The following is a 12,617-nucleotide window of genomic DNA, read 5'->3' on the forward strand; positions in this document are numbered from 1 at the left end:
AGCGATAGCACAGCAGTAGGGCATTTGCCTTGCAAGCCGCCGGCCTGGCTGAGCCGGGTTTGATTCCTCTGCCCCTCTTGGAAAGTCCGGCAAGCTACCAAGAGTATTTTGCCCGCACAGCAAAGCCTGGCAAGCTACCTGTGAGGTATTCGATATGCCAAACACAGTAACAACAAGACTCACAATGGAGACATTACTGGGCCAACTCGAGCAAATCGATGAACAACTGGAGGACAGTGCTACAGTGCTAACATATTTGATTGTATTCCCTTTTATACAGGCTTAAATAGCTCCAGAATGGAATACAACAACCTTCACACACTTCCCTCTTGTTGTGGTGTGAAGGTGCTCAGTGGTGGGATTGGTGTTTTATTATTATCTGCAGGGATCTATTGTGAACTACTTTACAAAAATAAAATATATAAAAATTGGAAAAAAATAAAGACACCACACATACTTGCAGGCAATTCAGTCAACTGGGTTCTTCCCTCCCTGGGACCCAGTGTGTGACAGTTGCGAACAGAATCCTTCTTAGTGGCATATATAGCCTATTGTTGTATGGGTTCCCCTACGTGACTTTGGAGAAAGCCCTCTCTGGTGAAACTTTATCTCTGACTTTATGCTCTTCCCTTGATCTAAGTCCTTAGACAGAGATGTCAGATTTCCTTGGAAAGTCCCATAGCACAATGGTCAGTGCTTGAAACTGGCTAAGTCATAATGTCTAATTGCACCACAGTGCAAAAAAAAAAAAAAGGACTATGTAATTAATTACTCAGGGCCAAGTCCAAAGGGCCTGGTGCCAAGAAAGCCACATGTCCCAGAAGTGAGGCTTTACCAAGTTGAATATCGATGAATTTGAAGACAGGATGGTTGTAAAGTGGTTCTTCCAATAAGACTGCAAGGCAATATACATCCTATCACGCCCTCTGGGCATATAATGTGTCCTATTCTCATGAGAGTCCCCTCCACAGTCAAGAGACACCAGTAAGTTCTACATCCCATCACAAAATGAGAATAACTATGAAATATTAAAAAAATCCTACCAGACACACAGACCAATGGGACTGAAAAGGGAGCCTAGAAATAAACCCAATCACACAATTCCAATTAATTTTTGACAAGGCAGCCAAGAATATTCAATGGGGAAAAGAAAAGTCATTTCATTTGCAAGGGAGTGACACTAGCTCTCTTTCTTATACAGCTTATCTCAAAACGCAATTAGCCCATTAAATGTAAAATCTGAAACCATAAGCTTCTGAAAGAAACAGCAAAAATCTCCCTGACACTCGTCTTGGCAGTGACTGATTTTGGCTTATGAGGTCAAAAGCACATTGGCTATGAGGTCAAAAACACAAGCAATGAAAGCAATAGAACATGAGTAACCCCATAAAAGCGGTAGACGAGGTCATGTATATGGTAATGGTAAGTACCTGGCTTATCATTGCCCAGGTGAAAATGTTAACTTATTTATTTATATTTCCAAGCCAGAAGGATTTAATTGAAAACCAAGTCTATTGGGTTCCTCTCATCCTCTGACTGAGCTTTAGAATTGCTTCTTTGATAATGATACCTCTGATACTGATTCCTTTAGGCATACAGCACTGTAGCACTGTCCTCCCATTGTTCATCGATTTGCTTGAGTGGAAACCAGTAACGTCTCCATTGTGAGACTTGTTACTGTTTTTGGCATATCGAATACGCCACAGTTAGCTTGCCAGGCTGTGCCGTGTGGGTGGAATACTCTTGGTAGTTTATCGGGCTCTCTGAAGAGGGATGGAGGAATTGAACCCGGGTTGGCCCCGTGCAAGGCAAACACCCTACCCGCTGTGCTATCGCTCCTGTGTGTTAGGTACACATGTGTAGGAATACCTTCGGCTACAAATATCATGATGCCAGCGGAGAGTAGCTCAAGTAATAAAGTGTTTAATTATCTCACACAACAAGAAATTCGGGATTGGACAATCCCAAATTTCGTACAGAAGCTCAAATGTGTCTTATTTGTTTGTTTGTTGGGGGACCATACCTGACACTTTTTGGAGTTCCTTCCTGGCTGTGCTCAGGGGACCATATGTGGTGTTGGGAGTTGAGCTGGATTGACCACCTGCAGGGCAAGTGTTCTAGCTGCTGTATTGTCTCTCCAGCCCTCACCAGTGCCTTCACTTTTTGGGTTTTTTTTTTGTTTGTTTTTGTTTTTGTTTTTTTGCTTTTTGGGTCACACCCAGCGATGCACAGGGGTTACTCCTAATTCATGCGCTCAGGAATTACTCCTGGCCGTGCTCAGGAGACCATATGGGATGCTGGGAATCGAACCCAGATTGGGCCGTGTGCAAGGCAAACACACTGTGCTATCACTCCAGCCGCCATGCCTTTACTTTTTGCCATCAAACTTCCTGTCCTCAATTTCCTCAACAGCCCTCAACTTCCTGCCATCCCTTGCTCTGCTTTCTTGTGCCTGTGGCTTTTTTGGGCTATGCTACATTGTTCCCAGTGGCAGCTCAGAGACCCCAACAGCTGTAGATATTGTGACTACATCTAAAAGTCAAAAACAAATGGTGCAGGGCACGGATGGACAGGGAGCAAAGGTCTTTGTTTTATGAGTGGTTCATTATCAGGGAGATAAAATATATCTCCTATAATTCCTGCTCCCCCAAGATTTCTCTTACACACCTTTGGCCACAGGTGGATTGTTCAACTACCCTCACTGCAAGTTAGGTTGGTGAAGCAGGTTTCTGCGGTCGTCAGTGGTAGCTGCATTCTTTAACCTTTACCCATGTGCACTAGGGAAAATAGGGAAATATTTCGTCAACTCATGGAAGTGCTTGTCTGTTGATAACATTGGGTTGTCCTTGCTCCTCCCGCAGGGAGCATAGGTTTATAGAGCTACTCCCACGTCAGTGCCCCGAGGCACACTCAGTTTAATCAAGCATTAGTAATCTTATATTGCTTTTTCTCTTTCCTTTATGTCATTAGTATGGTTTATTTAGCAATGTCCTTTTTGTATAGACACAGGAAGACAGTTCATGCTATGCTTTGTAAAATGGGAATTAATTGACTCCAAAACAATATTTACTCCTGGGCATCCATATTTACTTGACTTAAGCCTCAGTTGCCCTTAGTTCCTAGCATTCCCAAAAACAGTCCTGAAGAAGGGACTGGATGGACCCAGGGAAAGCTGTAAACTACCCTGGCATCAAAAGGAGACAAGCTAAGTACCAGAAGTATAGTAAGTTAAGAACATGGTCATGGACAAATTCTGTCATGACCCAAAAGGAAGTAACTGAATAAGGACCCTGCTGGGGTTAGGAAAGACTAACTTGGCCTGAGGACTGTGGTCTGGAATATATAGCAAGATGTCCTTAGGAAGAGCCAACCTTTAAGCTTAATATATCTCTTACTGTGTTCATACAAAATGACTATAAATATTAGCACTGTCCTTCCGTTTTTCATCTATTTGCACGAGCAGGCCCAGTAACATCTCCATTGTGAGACTTGTTGTTACTGTGTTTGGCATAAATATTATAAGAAGTAAATTTACTGGGATTGTTTAAATGGATTACTAGCTGAGGAAAGGAGAAAACAAGACACCCTAGATGGAATCCTGCCTTTGAGCCGATCTCCTAGTAATCTAGAGTGCTGAACCCTCAGATGAGATTTTGTCCTTGAGTTAATATCCTGAAGGAGAGGCTTTACATCTGTTTGTTGTTATGATGGGCCGGAGCGATAGCACAGCGGTAGGGCGTTTGCCTTGCACTCAGCCAATATGGTCGACCCGAGTTCGATTCCTCTGCCCCTCTCGGAGAGCTCGGCAAGCTACCAAGAGTATCTCTCCCACACGGCAGAGCCTGGCAAGCCACCCGTGATGTATTCGATATGCCAAACACAGTAACAACAAAGTCTCCAATGGAGATGTTACTGGGGCCGCTCAAGCAAATCGATGAACAACGGGAGGACAGTGACAGTGACAGTTGTTATGATAATGTTCAACCCCACCTTTATGTATCCCCACCCTTCATGATTTCTACATAACTATGCTGTAAGGGCTAAGAGGGAACTAGAAAATTAGACTAGAGGAGGAGAACTGAGACTTTAGAGACTTTGGGACTGTCTACAACTGTAGCTCATGGTGTTTCACTAGTAAAAATTTAAAAAAAATTAAAAAATATATGTGTGTATACACATCTATAATATGATTACATATAATTTCCTTATATGTCTAAAATATAATAAATATCCTGATATCAATACTGAAATTTTATTTATTTTTGGAAGTGGCTTTTTTTTAGGTCACACCTGGCTCTTCACTCACTAAGCCCTTGTATAAGAGATTACTAACATGTTGTTACAGGTTGAGCCTTGTGTGCTTGTATATATACACATATATATCACCATATATATAAATATTTGTATTGTATGCCATTTTTGATCGAGATTGGTTGCCTTCTACTTTACACCCCATCCAATGTGGTGGGCTGCCTCTGATAGATCAGCGATGTAGAGTATAAAATATAAAATTTTAAATAGAGTGATACAGCCGGAGTTAAATGTTTGGCTGGATGGTGACTTTGGGGTCTGGAGGCATCTCTGCAGCTTGTTGATCTCTTCTGAGATTTATTTGTGAGTCTCTGGCTCATGAACGAGAATTTTAAAATAGCAGAAGGAAAAGGGATGTGGAAGTGTAACACCTGCGAGCAAGCAGGCTGTGGCCTGGCTGTTAGACACTGCTAACTTAGCAAGTGCTATCATGTTCAGTTGGAGACCCATCACCCCACTGAGCCAGAGTCCCCTGAAGTGCAAAATCCTTTTATTTATTTATTTATTTATTTTTGCTTTTTGGGTCACACCTGGCATTGCACAGGGGTTACTCCTGGCTCATGCACTCAGGAATTACTCCTGGCCGTGCTCAGGGGACCATATGGGATGCTGGGAATCAAACCCGGGTTGTCCGCGTGCAAGACAAATGCCCTACCCACTGTGCTATAGCTCCAGCGCTGAAGTGCAAAATTCTGACGTCTGACAGACTCACCCCCGGTTCCATCACAACTTGGCCAATTACTTTTTATATATCTTTATTCTTTCAAGGTCAAATCAAGGTAGTCACACTCACTAATGCATTGCTAACACATAGACGTTGGGGAGCAGTTTTCCCCCCAAGGTGCTTGGACACGTTGCCCACCAGGTTTGGGAAGATGTGGGGTGAAGGATGACGGGCATGTGGCGAAAACACCCTCCAGGAGCAGCCAGTGACTGTTCACTTCATTGCCAAATACACACATATTTTATAGAGGTTCTCAGCTTTACAGGAAGGTCCAATCCCATAAAGCTCAGTATTATTGGCCTATCATCTTTTCAACTCTGATTTGCCCCAGCCCAATCCCAATCAAGGCTAGATGCTGCAGTTACGATGATTTGCTAAGCATATGTGACAGTTTCTGTGTCTTGGGCTCATGTGACTAGGAGGTTGAGCGCGGCTCAAGGCCAGACACCTGGTGCTGACACTCTCTTCTTGCCAATTTTGCCTGGATATTCCCTTCAGCAGCGTCTTCCTTCGGGGTTGCTTTGCGAGGTTGGGTCCTATCTGCTCCAGTGCCTGTAGCCATGCTCCACACATAGGAAATTCTATGTGAAATTCTATGTGTAAAATTCATATTCTAACCCAGCAGTTATGTTACAAGTGCAAAGACCCAGAAACAGAGAAACAAAAGATCTTTAATATCCCATCAACAACAGTATTTGCATCATTCTTATTATAAATGAAGAAAGTGATTAATTAGAACATGTGAAAATGAATACAGAAAAAAACCTTTGGAGTGCCACCGTTTCAATAGTCCTTTTTTTTTTTTTTTTTTTTAGGTTTCATTCTTTTTTTTTTTTTTTTCCCTTTATTTTATTTTATTTTTTTTAAAGTTGTAGATTTACAATTTTTTGTGCTTTGGTTTCAATTATACAATGATCAGATACCCATCCCTCCACCAGTGCCCATTTTCCACCACCATGGATAATATCCCTCCCACCCCCATCCCCCCATCCCCCCTGTCTCTGTGGCAGGGAAATCCCCTGTGTTCTCTCTCTCCTTTTGGGTGTTGTGGTCTGCAAAAGAGGCTTCAATAGTCCTTTTACTGTTGATAATAGGCTATTTCATTTTTCATTGAGAAGCCTTTACTAACACATTTGAACATATAATTTTATATCTTTCCATTTACCCTTAACATTGCACTATAAGGATCTCATTTCATAGTCTCAACACTTCCTTTTATTAAATGGCTACATAATATTTTATTGAGAATGGAAGTTTATTTAACTATTCCTCTGTTAACCACTGAGCTTGTTTACAGTTTTCTGGTATCACAATAGAATTATAATGAACATCTTCATGAATAAAGATTTTCTTTATTTAAGATTATTGCTCTAAAGAATAGAAACACATGCAGTGCTTTTACCATAAAACTCTCCAAACCATTATTTGGTTTACATATAAAATATCGCTTTAAGCTTTAAAATGACCAATAAACTTAAAATTAAAGTCTTAATCTGTGGAAATTTGTCCCCCTAACTAAAATATAAATCCAAGGATAGGATATTGTCCTAGGGGGCTGGAGCGATAGCACAGCGGGTAGGGCAGTTGCCTTGCACGCGGGCTACCCGGGTTCTATTTCCAGCTTCCCTTATGGTTCCCTGAGCACCTCCAGGAGTAATTCCTGAGGGCAAAGCTAGGGGTAACCCCTGAACATCGTCGAATGTGACACCCCCCCAAAAAAAAAAGGTTATCCTCCTAAGTAAAATAGTTCAGGTCTTTGTCAGAATGCAAAGGGTTTGCAAAAGTGCACCCAAGAAAGAGTAGAATAGATAAGCAAAATTGTGCTCAGGAAGGAGTGGACAATTTATGGACCCTTAGATTTCTGCTGATATGCTCTGTGAAATCTCCCAGCATCTGATCTTCATGTTTCTATTGAATGCTGTTGTGCTCACTAATTGACCTCAAGGTCTCTATCAGCAATGACTTTACCTTTTTAGAGCCTGGTGGAGTGGTCAGGGAACAACAATATAGGACCTGGGTGGCCACTGGTAGCTGCCCAGGACATGCTAAAGCTTGGACAGTCCATATGTTTGTCTATCTCCTTAAGTTTGTCTCCTGTGCTTGTCTCATTCTCTGCGACCTACCCCTGATGGATCCAGATCAAAAGTGCCAGTCCAATGACTTTAGGCATTCATTTATTGGGCTTATTTACATTTAAAATAAAATCAAGGAAGGATTTTTAAAAGAAATCATCAATATGCAAAGGATGTAAATATTTTGCAAGATGCTGAGTTGCATAGGATTGAAAGATGAAATTAGTCCCTAACGTCATTTCTTAGAGTAGTTGTTGCCCATAGTTTATTGTATGTTCTCCCAGATGTTCTGACATGTGTACATTGCTTGTTGCTGCCATTGTTAGAAGCCATTCTTCTGATGCTGTTAGTATTAGAAGCAAGCGTAGACTTTTGCATCTTGCTTATTTTCAGTGACTGATTGATACATGCTAAATATCTTGTCATGTGGCACATACAGATCAGCTTCATCTTTTAATAACTGCATGATATGAACACAAGACAGTTTCTTTATCCTGTCCCCTTTGATGGATGTTTGGGCTCGTTTCAAGTTTTCTCCTCCGACTAACAATGCTGCAATGAAAGTTCTTGCATCCAGAGTTTATTTTTAGTGAGCGTTTATAACTGTGAAAAATGGGAGTTGAAAATTATGCTTGACAAGAAAATTCTCTCTCAGTGTGTGGCAACATACAATATTTAAACACCATTTAAAATTTAATTTTGAATTGAGTCATTTCCATTAAAACCAGGTTAAAAATCACAGCAATCTTTATATTGGATATAGGAAAGAAGCATCTTGCTCCAGATGGCACATAAAGCTCCTTAGAATGAAATTCATTGTGCTGGGGCTCTGATGGCCCTCAGCAGATGGAAGAACAATCTCATCTGGATGGTTCGGTGCTTCAGTGGTCCTCTCAGAGCCCTTCAGACAGTAGCAAACAGAAGGCGGGCAGAGGAGGCTCAGGGGCAAGGCCAGTGAGAAGCTATCAGCCCACACTGCTTCTTTCTGTGTACTTATTTGTTAGTGTCAATAAAACCTGAATCTGAGAGCTGAGCACCACAGCTTGGTTTGGGCTAATCTTAGGATCTTGGAAGTCAAACATTTGGATGCCAGTTGGAATTGAGATGGCTTCTGGTTAAAGGCACTTGGGAGACCATTACACTTTAAGAGAGGGGGTGGGCCTTGATCAGTGGTAATTGAGGACTTCCCTGGCTGGTTCCGTGCTGGCTGTACTCAGGGAACCATGTGGTGTTAGAGGCTGAGCCAGGGTTGGCTGCAGGCCAGACAAGTGCCTTAATGCTTCTACTACCTCTCAGATTCCTATTACATCTTCTGAAGGAATCACTTTCACAAGTAGGCTAAGTAATGTGACTCATAGGAAGGTATGATATTAATTTGAATTAATAGACATTTACTGGTCACTGCATGTCAAGACCTATTCTAAGGGTTATGGCTAAGTCCTAACAACAGTATGCACACACACACACACACACACACACACACACACACTGATGACAGTCTACTTTTTTTCCCTTCAAAGGTGATGTTATACCTTCCTTAGCTGGAGTAATCAACTGATCTACTTGAGTCTGGTCAACATACATACACCATGAAAGTTTGGTCTTTGTGCATTACATTTTCTGAGTTATGCAGGCTTATATGGTGCCAAACTTATTGGCCAAATCAAATGACCTCGTCTACATTTATTGATTCAGTTTATACCATTTCTCCTGCCTTATATTATGCCTCCATCCTTCTTTCTTTCCTTTTCTCCTTCCCTCCCTCCCTCCCTCCCTCCCTCCCTCCCTCCTTCCCTTCCTTCTTTCCTCCCTTCTTTCTTTCTTCCATTGCCCTCCCTTCTTCCTCTTTTCCTCCTTTCTTCCCTCCCTCCCTTCCTTCTTTCCTTCCTTACTCTAAAGGCACCTGGAGCACCTTGATAGTAAGGTGCAAAGTAAAATTTTCACTGGATAGCTACAGATATTCATTGTCCAAACTTTAGACACTAGGAATAACTTTGCAATACTTGAGGATAATGAAAACTAAGATTTCAAACTAAAGATTTCAAAACTAATCAGTGAATAGGCATATGAACTACATGTGAGATGAATGATTTAAGAACTGTGCATTATTCCATGTCAGCCTCCTCTGTCCACCCCGAACTAAGGTTGCCGTTGCCATAGACCACTTTTCTATTCTGTTTTCAATCCCTCATGATTTTTTAAATTTTCCCCAAGTCAGCAGATCAAGAAAGAAAAAAAAAATTGGGAGATGGGAATCAGAGAGACTTGATTTTTGATCCTATTCAGAAATATGTTTGGAGACAGCACTGGTAAATGTTTTATACTTATTTGCAGAGCTGGTATAAATATTTTAGGACACAATTGAGCTTTTCTCATTAAAGTCCATTCTCCTCTCTCTGGGTTTCTATCTGTGAAGAGAAAGTATATTTTAGGAGAATTGTGAAGATCTCAATTCTATGCCAACCATGGCAATTGGACCTTTGCTACAATAGGTTTTGATGAGCTTATTTTTACTTAGAACAATGAAAGTATTTTGTTATTAAAAATTTCCTAAGATTAGTTTAATACCTAGGTATTTCTTTTTAAAACTTTTTCCATTTAAAGCTTGGTGTGAACTAGAACTAATTTTTCTTGCAAACCAATAACATAATCTGTGAATCACGGTTCTCAGACAAATTTGATGATATTTATTTTAGAGATGCTAGAAATGTTAAGTTCCCCTTCTTATATTTCTGCATATTCGGAAGACAAATGCCTTTGTAATAAATGTATTTGATCCTTCCTGGAGAATTAATTGCATTTCATCAGTGGTAGTAGGGATGAGGAATTTTCTTTTCCCCGAGGTCACTTTTAATGTCTGCCAATAGATGGCAGCAAGTGACCACTCTCGTACTGTTTCCATCCTATGCTTAAGTCGAGGCAAAGGAAGACAAGACATCACAGCTATGCAGAGCACTTCATTCCCAGGTAGGACTCTTCAGAGCCAGAAACTTTGCTCTGAGTCATTTCTCCTTCTCTGAGTCGTTTCTTCCCTCCCCTTCCCCCGCTCCTCGCCGTCTCTCCCCTCCCATCCCCTTCCCTATTTAAGGGAGACAATCCTGTATGCGTGAAATTGATAGGCACATTTCACCCAAGCAGCCTGTGCTCATTTCCTTTCATTGTGCCATGTTTTGTCAATTCTCACAGTATTTTAATTTGCGGGGGGAACACCAGAGACTATTGGGGAATCATGGGATGCTGGGAATATAATTGAGGCTCCTGCATGGCATTATATGCACTCCAGTGCTTTGTGACACCTCCCTGGCATAATACCTTACATTTTCCATGATTTATTGTTTCTGCTCTGGTGAGGTGTGACAGTGATCTTGCATGTTACTTTGAAACAACAAAAATAACGTGTCAGGGGCCATGCATATGCTCCTATAAGGTGATGAGCTAAAAGTGATATGCATTTTGCCATCTTTCGGCCCCTCACCACCTCTAATTTCTCCTCTGCTTAGGATTACCTATTCCCTGAGACCAGGTGATATTGGAATGAGGTTAGTGAGAACCCTCACAATGCCTCTAAGTGTCCAAGCAAAAGAATGACTGGCACGTAGCAGTATTTGAAATGGAAAGCTTAGCGAGGAAGGCATGTCAAAAGTTGGGACAGCACTAATTAAAAAAAAAAGTTGAGACAGGTTGAAGACTGCGGCTCATGTGTCAGAAGAAGCCAAGCTCTCCATGGGAAGGAAAAGTTCCTGAGGGCAATGATATTGTTACTTCGGAAAACACAGACATGACAAGGGGGTGAAATAGCCTTATTGCCGACAAGGAGAGACAAGGAGAACGTTTTAGTGGTCTGGATAAAAGATAAAATCAGTGATCACATTCCCTTCAACCCAAACCTAATCTGGGCCCTATTGTTTCCCAGTTCTGTGAAGGCTAAGAAAAACGAGGAAGATGCAGAAATCAAATCTCAATGAGCCCAGATGACTCCAGATGTTTAATGAAGAAGCTGGTGTTGAACATCAAAGTGGCAGAGAAAGAGCAAGTGCTGATGGAGAAGCTGCAGCCAGTGTCAGAAAGCCAGGGACGCCAGGGACATAGGAGGCCGCATTGAATAATAGCTTTTCAATGTAGACAAAACTGCCTTCTACCGGAAGAAGATGCTCTCTAGGGCTTGGAAAGTTAGAGAGAAGGCACCGCCTGGTTTCAAAGCTTCAATGCCCAGACTGACACTCTTGTTAGGGGCCAACACAGCTGGTGACTTAAATGTTGAAGCCAATACTCTCCAATTGGAAAACCTGGAAGAATTATGCTAAATCTACCTTTCCTGTGCTCTATAAAGCGAACCACAAAGCCTGAAAGACAGAGTATCTGTTTATGCCATGATTTACTGAGTGCTTTAAACCTATTTTTTAAAATTCTTTATTTTTTAATGAATCACTGTGAGGTACAATTATAGACTTACAAGCTTTTGTGTTTATGTTTCAGTCATACAATGATCGAATATCCACCCCTCCACCAGTGCCCGTTCTCCACCACAAGTGTTCCCAGTTTCCCTCCCATCCCCCTCCTTCCCCACCCAACCCTACTATTGAGACCTGCTTTATAGAAAAAAAGGATTCTGTTATATATATATAACAGAAGTTGACTCCAAAGAGGAAATCACTGCAGATGTGGTAGAGAGAGAGAGAGAGAGAGAGAGAGAGAGAGAGAGAGAGAGAGAGAGATTATACCTGTAGCCTGAAGATGTGACCAAATCACTACAATCCCCATGACCAAACTGGAATGGAAGAGGAGTTGCTTTTTATGGATGAGCTAAGAAAGTGGTTTGGGGTTCTGGTCTGTTTAAGATGGAATCTACTGGTAAAGATGCTGTAAACTTTGCTGAACTGACAAGGATTTATATTATCTATATAACCTTTGTTGATAAAGTAGTGAAGGGTTTGAGAGGAACTATCAGACAGCATCACTGTCTATAGAGAAATCTTTAATGAATGGAAGAGTCAGTGTGGCCAACTTCACTGGTTTGCTTTGTTTTGGGGCTAATCCAGTGGAGTTTAGGCTTGCTCCTGGCTCTGTGTTCAAGAACCACTCCTGGTGGGCTCAGGGGACTGCACGGGGGTACTGGGGATATAACCTGAGTTAGCCTAGTTCAGGGCAAGTGACTTATCCATTGTGTTATCACTCCAGCCCCCATGGATCTTATTTTGTTTGAAGAAATTGCCACCTCGGCCTCAGTTAGCAGCAGGTAATACTGAGACAAGACCTTTCTCCAACACAATGCTATGATATGTTGAAGGCTGAGAGGATGGTTAGTGTTTTCTAGTGACAACAATAAAATTAAATTGAAGTATGTCATGTTTATTAGTATGTGCACAATTTGAGCTACCATATAGTATAAATGTTGTTTCCATCAGTGCTTAGGGCTAGCTCCTGGCTTTATGCTTAGGAATTACTCTTGGCAGGGCTAGGGGATGCTATAAGAATTGGACCCGGATCAGCTGCATGCAAAGCCTTACCTG

The 12,617-nt window shown here is 41.6% G+C and overlaps 1 non-coding gene across 1 annotated transcript; it reads left to right on the plus strand.

Moving 5' to 3' along the window:
* Positions 1 to 457: 457 nt before the first annotated feature.
* Positions 458 to 590, plus strand: LOC130040534 (small nucleolar RNA SNORA70). The gene has a single exon (XR_008795014.1). It is a non-coding gene; the product is annotated as a small nucleolar RNA SNORA70 (small nucleolar RNA).
* Positions 591 to 12,617: the final 12,027 nt, after the last annotated feature.

The sequence above is a fragment of the Sorex fumeus genome, unplaced genomic scaffold, assembly GCF_029834395.1.
Source record: "Sorex fumeus unplaced genomic scaffold, SorFum_2.1 ptg000094l, whole genome shotgun sequence".
Classification (NCBI taxonomy): Eukaryota; Metazoa; Chordata; class Mammalia; order Eulipotyphla; family Soricidae; genus Sorex; species Sorex fumeus.